The sequence below is a fragment of the Triticum aestivum genome, chromosome 1A (assembly GCF_018294505.1).
Source record: "Triticum aestivum cultivar Chinese Spring chromosome 1A, IWGSC CS RefSeq v2.1, whole genome shotgun sequence".
NCBI lineage: Eukaryota > Viridiplantae > Streptophyta > Magnoliopsida > Poales > Poaceae > Triticum > Triticum aestivum.
Window position 1 is genome coordinate 278,659,336 of NC_057794.1, and position 14,921 is coordinate 278,674,256.

Sequence of the window (14,921 nt, forward strand, 5' to 3'; positions counted from 1 at the left end):
GGATTTTATGACTAACCATGTGAATGACCAATTCCTGTCATCTCTCTAAATAGATATAAGTGAAGCAAGAGAGTTTAATTCTTTATACAAAAGATATGCCCGTGCTCTAATAAATATAAGTGAAGTAAAAGAGCATTCCACAAATGGCGGTTGTCTATGTAAAGAGAAACATGCAATCCAAACTTCAAATGATATAAGTGAAGCACATGAAGCATTCTATAAAGCCATACTCAAAAGATATAAGTGAAGTGCAAAGAGCATTCTATAAATCAACAAAGGACTATCTCATACCAGCATGGTGCATAAAAGAAAAAATAAAAACTAGATGCAAAAGATGCTCCAAGATTGCACATATCGCATGAACAAAACGAATCTAAAAACATACCGATATTTGTTGAAGAAAGAGGGGATGCCTCCCCAGCATCCCCAAGTTTAGACGCTTGAGTCTCCTTGAATATTTACTTGGGGTGCCTCGGGCATCCCCAAGCTTGAGCTTTTGCCTCTCTTCCTTCTTCTCACATCGAAACCTTCTCAATCATCGAACACTTCATCCACACAAAACTTCAACAGAAAACTCGGTAAGATCCGTTAGTATAATAAAGCAAATCACCACTATAAGTACTGTTGCAAACCAATTCATATTTTGTTCTTGCATTGTATCTAATGTAGTATAAATTTTTCATGGCTTAATCCACTGATATAAGTTGATAGTTTCATCAAAACAAGCAAACTATGCATCAAAAACAGAATCTGTCTAAAACAGAACAGTCTGTAGCAATCTGAACATTCACCATACTTATGATACTTGAATAATTGTACCAAAATTAAGAAAAATAAACAATTTGTATAGGAAAACAGTGCAAAAAGAATCATAACCATTTGACGTTCCAGCTAAAATGTAAAATCGTGCACTACAGACAAAGTTTCTGTCCTGCACCGTACAAACCATCAATCAAATGTAAACATCCTAAAGGCAAACCTTGGCACATTATTTTTATAATACAATGGAATTGTACAAGGGGATAATTATTTTTGTTGAAAATTTTCTGTAATCAAGATTCACAAAGTTGTCATGAGCATGAACAAAGTTCAAGGAGCTCTCCCACTTCAACAGTGCTTGTCTTTCTCATTTTCACTTTCCTTTTTGAAAAGTTTTGGGTTCCCCTCTTTATTTTTGTTGTTTTTAAACTATATGAAAGCACTCAACAGAAATAAATGACTCTCTAAAACTTCCAGGTTGTCTCCCTGGCAGCGCTTTCTTTAAAGCCATTAAGCTAGGCATATAGTGCTCAAGTAATGGATCCACCCGGATCCCAAGGTATATCAAAGCCAATTTTAATTAACAATGATTTGTAATTTAGTAGTGAGCACAAAGCAACATATATAAAGCAATGTCGAAGTCTAACCCTCTTCCTATGCATCGGCATGTCATAAAAGAATAATTCATGCACACCTAGTAAAGGCCAATGCATAGTATAAACATTTTCTTGCAATTTTATCATGTGGGAAGTATAGAGAGGTGGAGATATAGTTCCTCTCTCATAATAATTGCAAGTAGGAGCAGCAAGTACATGCATATTATATTCATTAAAATCATCATGTGTAACAGTAAAAGGCAACCCATCAATATAATCCTTAATAAGTGCAAACTTCTCCGATATAGTGTAGTCGGGAGAATTCAAAAAGATGATAGGACTATCATGTGTGGGTGCAATAGCAACAATTTCATGTTTAACATAAGGAACTATAGAAAGTTCATCTCCATAAGCATAATTCATATTGTCATCTTGGCCACAAGTATAGCAAGCATCATCAAAAAGGGATATTTCAAAAGAATCGACGGGATCATAGCAATTATCATAATATTCATCCTTCGGTAAGCATGAAGGGGAATGAAACAATGTATGAGTTGAAGAGTTACTCTCATTAGAAGGTGGGCATGGGTGATCAATCCGCTCTTCCTCCTTTTGTTCTTCGCTCTCCTCCTCATCTTTTTCATCCAATGAGCTCACAGTTTCATCAATTTCTTCTTCCATAGACTCCTGCAAAATATTAGTGTCTTCTTGGACAGCGGAGTATTTCTCAATATATTGTTTAACATAGGTATTAGAAGCATAATTATCATAGCAATATTTAACTATAGCAAAATTTTCAGATTTGTGACAAGTAGCATCATACTTTTCAATCAAATAAGCAATTTCATAAGCACCCTCAAAAGCAACAAATTCTTCAATTTGTTGAACATCATAGTAACTATGAACACCTTTAGCATAAGAAGATAAGATTCCATTATCAATAAACTCACATTGGTAGGGAATGTGTTTCTTAGGGTTTTCAGAACAGCAAGTAAAATCATATAATTCACATAAATTCCAAGCATAGCATTGCAAACGTTGAATTTGACTCCATAATAATTTCCCTTTTTCAGATATACGGTGTCGCGCATAACAAGCATGCTCATCTAAAGATTTGCCCTCAACTAAGCTAGTTGGGGTTTCGGCACGAGCACAAAGGGATCGAAGATGATCCAAGTAAAAAGCTTCAGCAGTGTGATAGATTTTGAGTGGTTCTTCAACCATTGGTTCAGTAGGTACAACTAATTTTTTTGGTATTTTGCGTTTCCTACCCATAACTAAAGATAGAAAACAACTAAGAACAGCAAATAAAAATTACTTAGTGATAAAGCAAACAAGCACACACGAGAATATTCACCCCACGCTATTGCTCCCCGGCAACGGCGCCAGAAAAAGGTCTTGATAATCCACAAGTATAGGGGATTGCAACAGTTTTCGATAAGTAAGAGTGTCGAACCCAACGAGGAGGTAAAGGTAGAACAAATATTCCCTCAAGTTCTATCGACCACCGATACAACTCTACGCACGCTTGACGTTCGCTTTACATAGAACAAGTATGAAACTAGAAGTGCTTTGTAGGTGTTGTTGGATAGGTTTGCAAGATAATAAAGAGTGCGAAAAAAAAGCTAGGGGCTGTTTAGATAAATAAACAATAAAGTAAATATAGCGAGTGTGGAAAAGTGGTGGTAGGAGTTGCGAAATTGCCCCTAAGAAATTGACTACTTTACTAGACCGATAGCAAGTATTATGTGGGAGAGGCCACTGCTAGCATGTCATCCCTGACTTGGAATTCTATGCACTTATGATTGGAACTATTAGCAAGCATCCGCAACTACTAATGTTCATTAAGGTAAAACCCAACCATAGCATTAAGATATATTGGTCCCCCTTCAATCCCGTATGCATCAATTTCTATGCTAGGTTGAAGCTTATGTCACTCTTGCCCTCCTATACATAGTCCTATCAACATACAACTAACCCTAGGGTGTGATCCACGCGCACAATCATATGATGGGCACAGAAGGATAGCAACATAACCACAAGCAAATTAAATCAATCATAGCAATTCATCAACCACCGATAGGACAACGAAAATCTACTCACACATCATAGGATGGCAACATATCATTGGATAATAATATGAAGCATAAAGCACCATGTTCAAGTAGAGGGTACAGCGGGTTGCGGGAGAGTGGACCGCTGTAGATAGAGGGGGGAAGGTGATGGAGATGTTGGTGAAGATGGCGGAGGTGTTGGTGTAGATCGCGGTGATGATGATGATGGCCACGGCAGCGTTCCGGCGCCACCGGAAGAGAAGGGGAGAGGGGGACCCTTCGTCTTCTTCTTCCTTGACCTCCTCCCTAGATGGGAGAAGGGTTTCCCCTCTGGTCCTTGGCCTCCATGGCATGGGAGGGGCGAGAGCCCCTCCGAGATTGGATCTGTCTCTTTGTCTCTCTCTGTTTCTGCGTTCTCAGATTCCTCCCTTTCACTGTTTCTTATATTCCCGGAGATCCGTAACTCCGATTGGGCTGAAATTTTGACACAATCTCTATCCGGAAATTAGCTTTCTTGCACCGAAAGAAGGGCATCAACCGCCTTACAGGGTGGCCACTGTTGGAAATATGCACTAGAGGCAATAATAAAAGCATTATTATTATATTTCCTTATTCATGATAATTGTCTTTATTCATGCTATAATTGTGTTATCCGGAAATCGTAATACATGTGTGAATAACAGACACCAACATGTCCCTAGTAAGCCTCTAGTTGACTAGCTCGTTGATCAACAGATAGTCATGGTTTCCTGACTATGGACATTGGATGTCATTGATAACGAGATCACATCATTAGGAGAATGATGTGATGGACAAGACCCAATCCTAAACATAGCACAAGGTCGTATAGTTCGTTTGCTAGAGTTTTTCCAATGTCAAGTATCTTTTCCTTAGACCATGAGATCGTGTAACTCCCGGATACCGTAGGAGTGCTTTGGGTATACCAAACGTCACAACGTAACTGGGTGACTATAAAGGTAGACTACGGGTATCTCCGAAAGTGTCTGTTGGGTTGACATGGATCAAGACTGGGATTTGTCACTCCGTATGACGGAGAGGTATCACTGGGCCCACTCGGTAATGCATCATCATAATGAGCTCAAAGTGACCAAGTGTCTGGTCACGGGATCATGCATTACGGTACGAGTAAAGTGACTTGCCGGTAACGAGATTGAACGAGGTATTGGGATACCGACGATCGAATCTCGGGCAAGTAACATATCGATTGACAAAGGGAATTGCATACGGGGTTGATTGAATCCTCGACATCATGGTTCATCCGATGAGATCATCGTGGAGCATGTGGGAGCCAACATGGGTATCCCGATCCCGCTATTGGTTATTGACCGGAGAGTCGTCTCGGTCATGCCTGCTTGTCTCCCGAACCCGTAGGGTCTACACACTTAAGGTTCGGTGACGCTAGGGTTGTGAAGATATGTATATGCAGTAACCCGAATGTTGTTCGGAGTCCCGGATGAGATCCCGGACGTCACGAGGAGTTCCGGAATGGTCCGGAGGTAAAGAATTATATATAGGAAGTGCTGTTTCGGCCATCGGGACAAGTTTCGGGGTCACCGGTATTGTACCGGGACCACCGGAAGGGTCCCGGGGGTCTACCGGGTGGGGCCACCTACCCCGGGGGGGCCCATGGGCTGAAGTGGGAGGGAACCCAGCCCAAAGTGGGCTGGGGCGCCACTCCCCTAGGGCCCATGCGGCTAGGGTTGAGGGGAAACCCTAAAGGGGGCGCCCCCTTGCTTGGGGGGCAAGCCCCCCACCCTTGGACGCCGCCCCCCCTAGGAGATTCCATCTCCTAGGGCCGGCGCCCCCCCTAGCACCCCTATATATAGTGGGGAGAGGAGGTACTTCATACACCAGCCCCTCACGCCTCCCTCTCTCCCCGTTACGTCTCTCTCTCGTAGTATAGGCGAAGCCCTGCTACTGTGACGCCCTACATCCACCACCACGCCGTCGTGCTGCTGGATCTTCATCAACCTCTCCTTCCCCCTTGCTGGATCAAGAAGGAGGAGACGTCTCCTGTCCCGTACGTGTGTTGAACGCGGAGGTGCCGTCCGTTCGGCGCTTGGTCATCGGTGATTTGGATCACGTCGTGTTCGACTACATCATCACCGTTCTTTGAACGCTTCCGCACGCGATCTACAAAGGTATGTAGATGCATCCGATGACTCGTTGCTAGATGAACTCCTAGATGGATCTTGGTGAAACGAGTAGGAAAATTTTTGTTTTGTGCAACGTTCCCCAACAGTGGCATCATGAGCTAGGTCTATGCGTAGTTCTTCTTGTGCGAGTAGAACACAATTTGTTGTGGGCGTAGATTTGTCAACTTTCTTGCCGCTACTACTCTTTTCTTGCTTCAGCGGCATTGTGGGATGAAGCGGCCCGGACCAACCTTACACGTACGCTTACGTGAGACCGGTTCCACCGACTAACATGCACTAGTTGCATAAGGTGGCTGGCGGGTGTCTGTCTCTCCCACTTTAGTTGGAGCGGATTCGATGAACAGGGTCCTTATGAAGGGTAAATAGAAGTTGACAAATCATGTTGTGGCTTTAACGTAGGTAAGAAGTCGTTCTTGCTAGAACCCTAAATTCAGCCACGTAAAACTTGCAACATCAATTAGAGGACGTCTAACTTGTTTTTTGCAGCAAGTGGTTTGTGATATGATATGGCCAAAGTTGTGATGAATGATGAATGATCTATATGTGATGTATGAGATGTTCATGCTATTGTAATAGAAATCACGACTTGCATGTCGATGAGTATGACAACCGGCAGGAGCCATAGGAGTTGTCTTTATTCTTTTATATGACCTGCGTGTCATTGAGAAACGCCATGTAAATTACTTTACTTTATTGCTAAACGCGTTAGCCATAGTAGTAGAAGTAATAGTTGGCGAGCAACTTCATGGAGACACGATGATGGAGATCATGATGATGGAGATCATGGTGTCAAGCCGGTGACAAGATGATCATGGAGCCCCAAGATGGAGATCAAAGGAGCTATGTGATATTGGCCATATCATGTCACGTTTATTATTTGATTGCATGTGATGTTTATCATGTTTTGCATCTTGTTTACTTAGAACGACGGTAGTAAATAAGATGATCCCTCATAATAATTTCAAGAAGTGTTCCCCCTAACTGTGCACCGTTGCGACAGTTCGCTGTTTCAAAACACCACGTGATGATCGGGTGTTTTATTCAGACGTTCACATACAACGGGTGTAAGACAGATTTACACATGCAAACACTTAGGTTGACTTGACGAGCCTAGCATGTACAGACATGGCCTCGGAACACAGAAGACCGAAAGGTCGAGCATGAGTCGTATAGAAGATACGATCAACATGAAGATGTTCACCGATGTTGACTAGTCCGTCTCACGTGATGATCGGACACGGCCTAGTTAACTCGGATCATGTAATACTTAGATGACTAGAGGGATGTCTAATCTAAGTGGGAGTTCATTAATAATTTGATTAGATGAACTTAATTATCATGAACTTAGTCTAAAATATTTTACAATATGTCTTGTAGATCAAATGGCCCACGTAGTCCTCAACTTCAACGCGTTCCTAGAGAAAACCAAGCTGAAAGACGATGGCAGCAACTATACGGACTGGGTCCGGAACCTGAGGATCATCCTCATAGCTGCCGAAAAAGATTATGTCCTACAAGCACCGCTAGGTGAAGCTCCCGTCCCACAGAACCAAGACGTTATGAACGCTTGGCAGACACGTGTTGACGACTACTCCCTCGTTCAGTGCGGCATGCTTTACAGCTTAGAGCCGGGGCTCCAAAAGCGTTTTGAGAGACATGGAGCATATGAGATGTTCGAAGAGCTGAAAATGGTTTTTCAAGCTCATGCCCGGATCGAGAGATATGAAGTCTCCGATAAGTTCTTCAGCTGTAAGATGGAGGAAAATAGTTTTGTCAGTGAGCACATACTCACTATGTCTGGGTTACATAACCGCTTGTCTCAGCTGGGAGTTAATCTCCCGGATGATGCGGTCATTGACAGAATCCTCCAGTCGCTTCCACCAAGCTACAAGAGCTTTGTGATGAACTTCAACATGCAGGGGATGCAAAAGACCACTCCTGAGTTGTTCTCAATGCTGAAATCAGCGGAGGTAGAAGTCAAGAAGGAACATCAAGTGTTGATGGTCAATAAAGCCACTAAGTTCAAGAAAGGCAAGGGTAAAAAGAACTTCAAGAAGGATGGCAAGGAGGTTGCCGCGCCCGGCAAGCAAGCTGCCGGGAAGAAGCCAAAGAATGGACCCAAGCCCGAGACTGAGTGCTTTTATTGCAAGGGAAGCGGTCACTGGAAGCGGAACTGCCCTAAATACTTAGCAGACAAGAAGGCCGGCAAAACAAAAGGTATATGTGATATACATGTAATTGATGTGTACCTTACTAGTGTCCGTAGTAGCTCCTGGGTATTTGATACCGGTGCAGTTGCTCACATTTGTAACTCAAAGCAGGGGCTGCGGAATAAGCGGAAACTGGCAAAGGACGAGATGACGATGCGCGTCGGGAATGGTTCCAAGGTCAATGTGATCGCCGTCGGCACGCTACCTCTATATCTACCTTCGGGATTAGTTTTAAACCTTAATAATTGTTATTTAGTGCCAGCTTTGAGCATGAACATTGTATCGGGATCTCGTTTAATTCGAGATGGCTACTCATTTAAATCCGAGAATAATGGTTGTTCTATTTATATGAGAGATATGTTTTATGGTCATGCTCCTATGGTGAATGGTTTATTCTTTATGAATCTCGAACGTAATACTACACATGTTCATAATGTGAGTACCAAAAGATGTAAGGTTGATAATGATAGTCCCACATACTTGTGGCACTGCCGCCTTGGTCACATAGGTGTCAAACGCATGAAGAAGCTCCATGCAGATGGACTTTTAGAGTCTCTTGATTATGAATCATTTGACACGTGCGAACCATGCCTCATGGGTAAGATGACCAAGACTCCGTTCTCAGGAACAATGGAGCGAGCAACCAACTTATTGGAAATCATACATACTGATGTGTGCGGTCCAATGAGTGTTGAGGCTCGCGGTGGCTATCGTTATGTTCTCACGCTCACTGATGATTTAAGTAGATATGGGTATATCTACTTAATGAAACACAAGTCTGAAACCTTTGAAAAGTTCAAGGAATTTCAGAGTGAGGTTGAAAATCAACGTGACAGGAAAATCAAGTTTCTACGATCAGATCATGGAGGAGAATACTTGAGTCACGAATTTGGCACACACTTAAGAAAATGTGGAATAGTTTCACAACTCACGCCGCCTGGAACACCTCAGCGTAACGGTGTGTCCGAACGTCGTAATCGCACTCTATTAGATATGGTGCGATCTATGATGTCTCTTACCGATTTACCGCTATCTTTTTGGGGCTATGCTTTAGAGACTGCCGCATTCACTTTAAATAGGGCTCCGTCGAAATCCGTTGAGACGACACCGTATGAATTATGGTTTGGGAAGAAACCTAAGCTGTCGTTTCTAAAAGTTTGGGGATGCGATGCTTATGTCAAGAAACTTCAACCTGAAAAGCTCGAACCCAAGTCGGAAAAATGCGTCTTCATAGGATACCCAAAAGAAACTATTGGGTACACCTTCTACCTCAGATCCGAAGGCAAGATCTTTGTTGCCAAGAATGGGTCCTTTCTAGAGAAAGAGTTTCTCTCGAAAGAAGTAAGTGGGAGGAAAGTAGAGCTTGATGAAGTATTACCTCTTGAACCGGAAAATGGCGCAACTCAAGAAAATGTTCCTGAGGTGCCTGCACCGACTAGAGAGGAAGTTAATGATAATGATCAAGATACTTCTGATCAAGCTCCTACTGAAATTCGAAGGTCCACAAGGACACGTTCCGCACCAGAGTGGTACGGCAACCCTGTCTTGGAAATCATGTTGTTAGACAACGGTGAACCTTCGAACTATGAAGAAGCGATGGCGGGCCCGGATTCCGACAAATGGCTAGAAGCCATGAAATCCGAGATAGGATCCATGTATGAAAATGAAGTATGGACTTTGACTGACTTGCCCGTTGAACGGCGAGCCATAGAAAATAAATGGATCTTTAAGAAGAAGACAGACGCGGATGGTAATGTGACCATCTATAAAGCTCGACTTGTCGCTAAGGGTTATCGACAAGTTCAAGGGGTTGACTACGATGAGACTTTCTCACCGGTAGCGAAGCTAAAGTCCGTCCGAATCATGTTAGCAATTGCCGCATTCTACGATTATGAGATATGGCAAATGGACGTCAAAACGGCATTCCTTAATGGTTTCCTTAAGGAAGAATTGTATATGATGCAGCCGGAAGGTTTTGTCGATCCTAAGAATGCTGACAAGGTGTGCAAGCTCCAACGCTCGATTTATGGGCTGGTGCAAGCATCTCGGAGTTGGAACATTCGCTTTGATGAGATGATCAAAGCGTTTGGGTTTACGCAGACTTATGGAGAAGCCTGCGTTTACAAGAAAGTGAGTGGGAGCTCTGTAGCATTTCTCATATTATATGTAGATGACATACTATTGATGGGAAATGATATAGAACTCTTGGACAACATCAAGGCCTACTTGAATAAGAGTTTTTCAATGAAGGACCTTGGAGAAGCTGCTTATATATTAGGCATCAAAATCTATAGAGATAGATCGAGACGCCTCATAGGTCTTTCACAAAGCACATACCTTGATAAGATATTGAAGAGGTTCAATATGGATCAATCTAAGAAGGGGTTCTTGCCTGTGTTACAAGGTATGAAATTGAGCTCAGCTCAATGTCCGACCACGGCAGAAGATATAGAAGAGATGAGCGTCATCCCCTATGCATCAGCCATAGGTTCTATTATGTATGCCATGCTGTGTACCAGACCTGATGTAAACCTTGCCGTAAGTTTGGTAGGAAGGTACCAAAGTAATCCCGGCAAGGAACACTGGACAGCGGTAAGAATATCCTGAAGTACCTGAAAAGGACTAAGGAAATGTTTCTCGTTTATGGAGGTGACGAAGAGCTCATCGTAAAGGGTTACGTCGACGCTAGCTTCGACACAGATCTGGATGACTCTAAGTCACAAACCGGATATGTGTATATTTTGAATGGTGGGGCAGTAAGCTGGTGCAGTTGCAAGCAAAGCGTCGTGGCGGGATCTACATGTGAAGCGGAGTACATGGCAGCCTCGGAGGCAGCACATGAAGCAATATGGGTGAAGGAGTTCATCACCGACCTAGGAGTCATACCCAATGCGTCGGGGCCAATCAAACTTTTCTGTGACAACACTGGAGCTATTGCACTTGCCAAGGAGCCCAGGTTTCACAAGAAGACAAGGCACATCAAGCGTCGCTTCAACTCCATTCGTGAAAATGTTCAAGATGGAGACATAGATATTTGTAAAGTACATACGGACCTGAATGTAGCAGATCCGTTGACTAAACCTCTCCCTAGAGCAAAACATGATCAACACCAGAATTCCATGGGTGTTCGATTCATCACAATGTAACTAGATTATTGACTCTAGTGCAAGTGGGAGACTGTTGGAAATATGCCCTAGAGGCAATAATAAAAGCATTATTATTATATTTCCTTATTCATGATAATTGTCTTTATTCATGCTATAATTGTGTTATCCGGAAATCGTAATACATGTGTGAATAACAGACACCAACATGTCCCTAGTAAGCCTCTAGTTGACTAGCTCGTTGATCAACAGATAGTCATGGTTTCCTGACTATGGACATTGGATGTCATTGATAACGAGATCACATCATTAGGAGAATGATGTGATGGACAAGACCCAATCCTAAACATAGCACAAGATCGTATAGTTCGTTTGCTAGAGTTTTTCCAATGTCAAGTATCTTTTCCTTAGACCATGAGATCGTGTAACTCCCGGATACCGTAGGAGTGCTTTGGGTATACCAAACGTCACAACGTAACTGGGTGACTATAAAGGTAGACTACGGGTATCTCCGAAAGTGTCTGTTGGGTTGACATGGATCAAGACTGGGATTTGTCACTCCGTATGACGGAGAGGTATCACTGGGCCCACTCGGTAATGCATCATCATAATGAGCTCAAAGTGACCAAGTGTCTGGTCACGGGATCATGCATTACGGTACGAGTAAAGTGACTTGCCGGTAACGAGATTGAACGAGGTATTGGGATACCGACGATCGAATCTCGGGCAAGTAACATATCGATTGACAAAGGGAATTGCATACGGGGTTGATTGAATCCTCGACATCGTGGTTCATCCGATGAGATCATCGTGGAGCATGTGGGAGCCAACATGGGTATCCAGATCCCGCTGTTGGTTATTGACCGGAGAGTCGTCTCGGTCATGTCTGCTTGTCTCCCGAACCCGTAGGGTCTACACACTTAAGGTTCGGTGACGCTAGGGTTGTGAAGATATGTATATGCAGTAACCCGAATGTTGTTCGGAGTCCCGGATGAGATCCCGGACGTCACGAGGAGTTCCGGAATGGTCCGGAGGTAAAGAATTATATATAGGAAGTGCTGTTTCGGCCATCGGGACAAGTTTCGGGGTCACCGGTATTGTACCGGGACCACCGGAAGGGTCCCGGGGGTCCACCGGGTGGGGCCACCTATCCCGGGGGGCCCCATGGGCTGAAGTGGGAGGGAACCCAGCCCAAAGTGGGCTGGGGCGCCACTCCCCTAGGGCCCATGCGGCTAGGGTTGAGGGGAAACCCTAAAGGGGGCGCCCCCTTGCTTGGGGGGCAAGCCCCCCACCCTTGGCCGGCGCCCCCCCTAGGAGATTCCATCTCCTAGGGCCGGCGCCCCCCCTAGCACCCCTATATATAGTGGGGGAGAGGAGGGACTTCATACACCAGCCCCCGGCGCCTCCCTCTGTCCCCGTTACGTCTCTCTCTCGTAGTATAGGCGAAGCCCTGCTACTGTGACGCCCTGCATCCACCACCACGCTGTCGTGCTGCTGGATCTTCATCAACCTCTCCTTCCCCCTTGCTGGATCAAGAAGGAGGAGACGTCTCCCGTCCTGTACGTGTGTTGAACGCGGAGGTGCCGTCCGTTCGGCGCTTGGTCATCGGTGATTTGGATCACGTCATGTTCAACTACATCATCACCGTTCTTTGAACGCTTCCGCACGCGATCTACAAAGGTATGTAGATGCATCCAATGACTCGTTGCTAGATGAACTCCTAGATGGATCTTGGTGAAACGAGTAGGAAATTTTTTGTTTTCTGCAACGTTCCCCAACAGCCACGAGGGTCAGGGGCGCACCTGCCTCCCCAGAGCGCGCCCCCTACCTCATGGGCCCCTTGAGCATCGTCTCGCGTGGATTCTTCTTCCCAAAAATCATATATATTCCAAAAAAAATCTCCGTCAGTTTTTATTCCGTTTGGACTCCGTTTGATATGGATATTCTGAGAAACAAAAAACATGCAACAAATAGGAACTGTCACTGGGCACTGGATCAGTATGTTAGTCCCAAAAATAGTATGAAAAGTTGCCAAAAGTATATGAAAGTTGAATAATATTGACATGGAACAATCAAAAATTATAGATACGACGGAGACGTATTAGTATCCACTATGTTCTGAGATTGATGTTGTTATGACTTTGCTATGCTTAATGCTTGTCACTAGGGCCCGAGTGCCATGATTTCAGATCTGAACCTATTATGTTTTCATCAATATATGAGAGTTCTAGATCCTATCTTGCAAGTCTATAGTCACTTATTATGTGTTATGATCCGTTAACCCTGAAGTGACAATAATCGGGATACTTACCGGTGATGACCGTAGTTTGAGGAGTTCATGTATTCAGTATGTGTTAAATCTTTGTTCCGGTACTCTATTAAAAGGAGGCCTTAATATCCCTTAGTTTCCTTAAGGACCCCGCTGCCACGGGAGGGTAGGACAAAAGATGTCATGCAAGTTCTTTTCCATAAACACGTATGACTATGTTCGGAATACATGCCTACATTATATCAATGAACTGGAGCTAGTTCTGTGTCACTCTAGGTTATGACTGTTACATGATGAACCGCATCCGTCATAATTCTCCATCACCGATCCATTGCCTATGAGCTTTCCATATATTGTTCTCCGCTTATTTACTTTTCCGTTGCTATTGCTATCATCACTACAAAATACCAAAAACATTACTTTTACTATCACTACCTTTTTCTACCATTACCACTACTATCATATTACTTTGCTACCAAATACCTTGCTGCAGATATTAAGTTTCCAGGTGTGGTTGAATTCACAACTCAGCTGCTAATACTTGAGAGTATTCTTTGGCTCCCCTTGTGTCGAATCAATAAATTTGGGTTGAATACTTTATCCTCAAAAATTGTTGCAATCCCCTATACTCGTTGGTTATCAGAAACCAAATATATAGAGTTGGACTTGAGGTCGGAGGAGCTCCAGGGGGCCCACGAGGTAGGGGGTGCGCCCTAGGGGGGGCAGGCGCGCCCCCACCCTCGTGGACAGGTGGTGGCCCCCTGGCCTTCATCTTTTGCAAGGATTTTTTATATTTTCCGAAAAGGTGTTCCGTGAAGTTTCAGGTCATTCCGAGAACTTTTGTTTCTGCACATAAATAACACCATGGTAATTCTGCTGAAAACAATGTCAGTCGGGTTAGTTCCATTCAAATCATGCAAGTTAGTGTCCAAAACAAGGGCAACAATGTTTGGAAAAGTAGATGCGACGGAGACGTATCACATACCGAGCTTTGCCAAACGTTCATAACGTCTGCATGTGCTCCTGCAATAGGTCCATCACCTAGCGGTGCATCAAGGACATAATTCTTCTATGCAGCAATGAGGATAATCCTCAGATCATGGACCTAGTCCGCATCATTGCTACTATCATCTTTCAACTTATTTTTCTCTAGGAACATATCAAAAATAAAACAGGGAAGCTATACGCGAGCAATTGATCTACAATATAGATAATGCAAAATACTACCAGGTACTAAGTTCATGATAAATTAAAGTTCAATTAATCAAATTACTTAAGAACTCCTACTTAGATAGACATCTCTCTAATCATCTAAGTGATCACGTGATCCATATCAACTAAACCATGTCCGGTCATCACATGAGATGGAGTAGATTTCAATGGTGAACATCACTATGTTCATCATATCTACTATATGATTCATGCTCGACCTTTTGGTCTCAGTGTTCCGAGGCCATATCTGCATATGCTAGGCTCCTCAAGTTTAACCCGAGTATTCTGTGTGTGCAAAACTGGCTTGCACCCATTGTATGTGAACGTAGAGCTTATCACACAAGTGGTGTCTCGGCACAACGAACTGTAGCAATGGTGCATACTCAGGGAGAGCACTTATACCTTGAAATTTAGTGAGAGATCATCTTATAATGCTACCATCGAACTAAGCAAAATAAGATGCATAAAGGATAAACATCACATGCAATCAATATAAGTGATATGATATGTCCATCATCATATTGTGCCCTTGATCTCCAT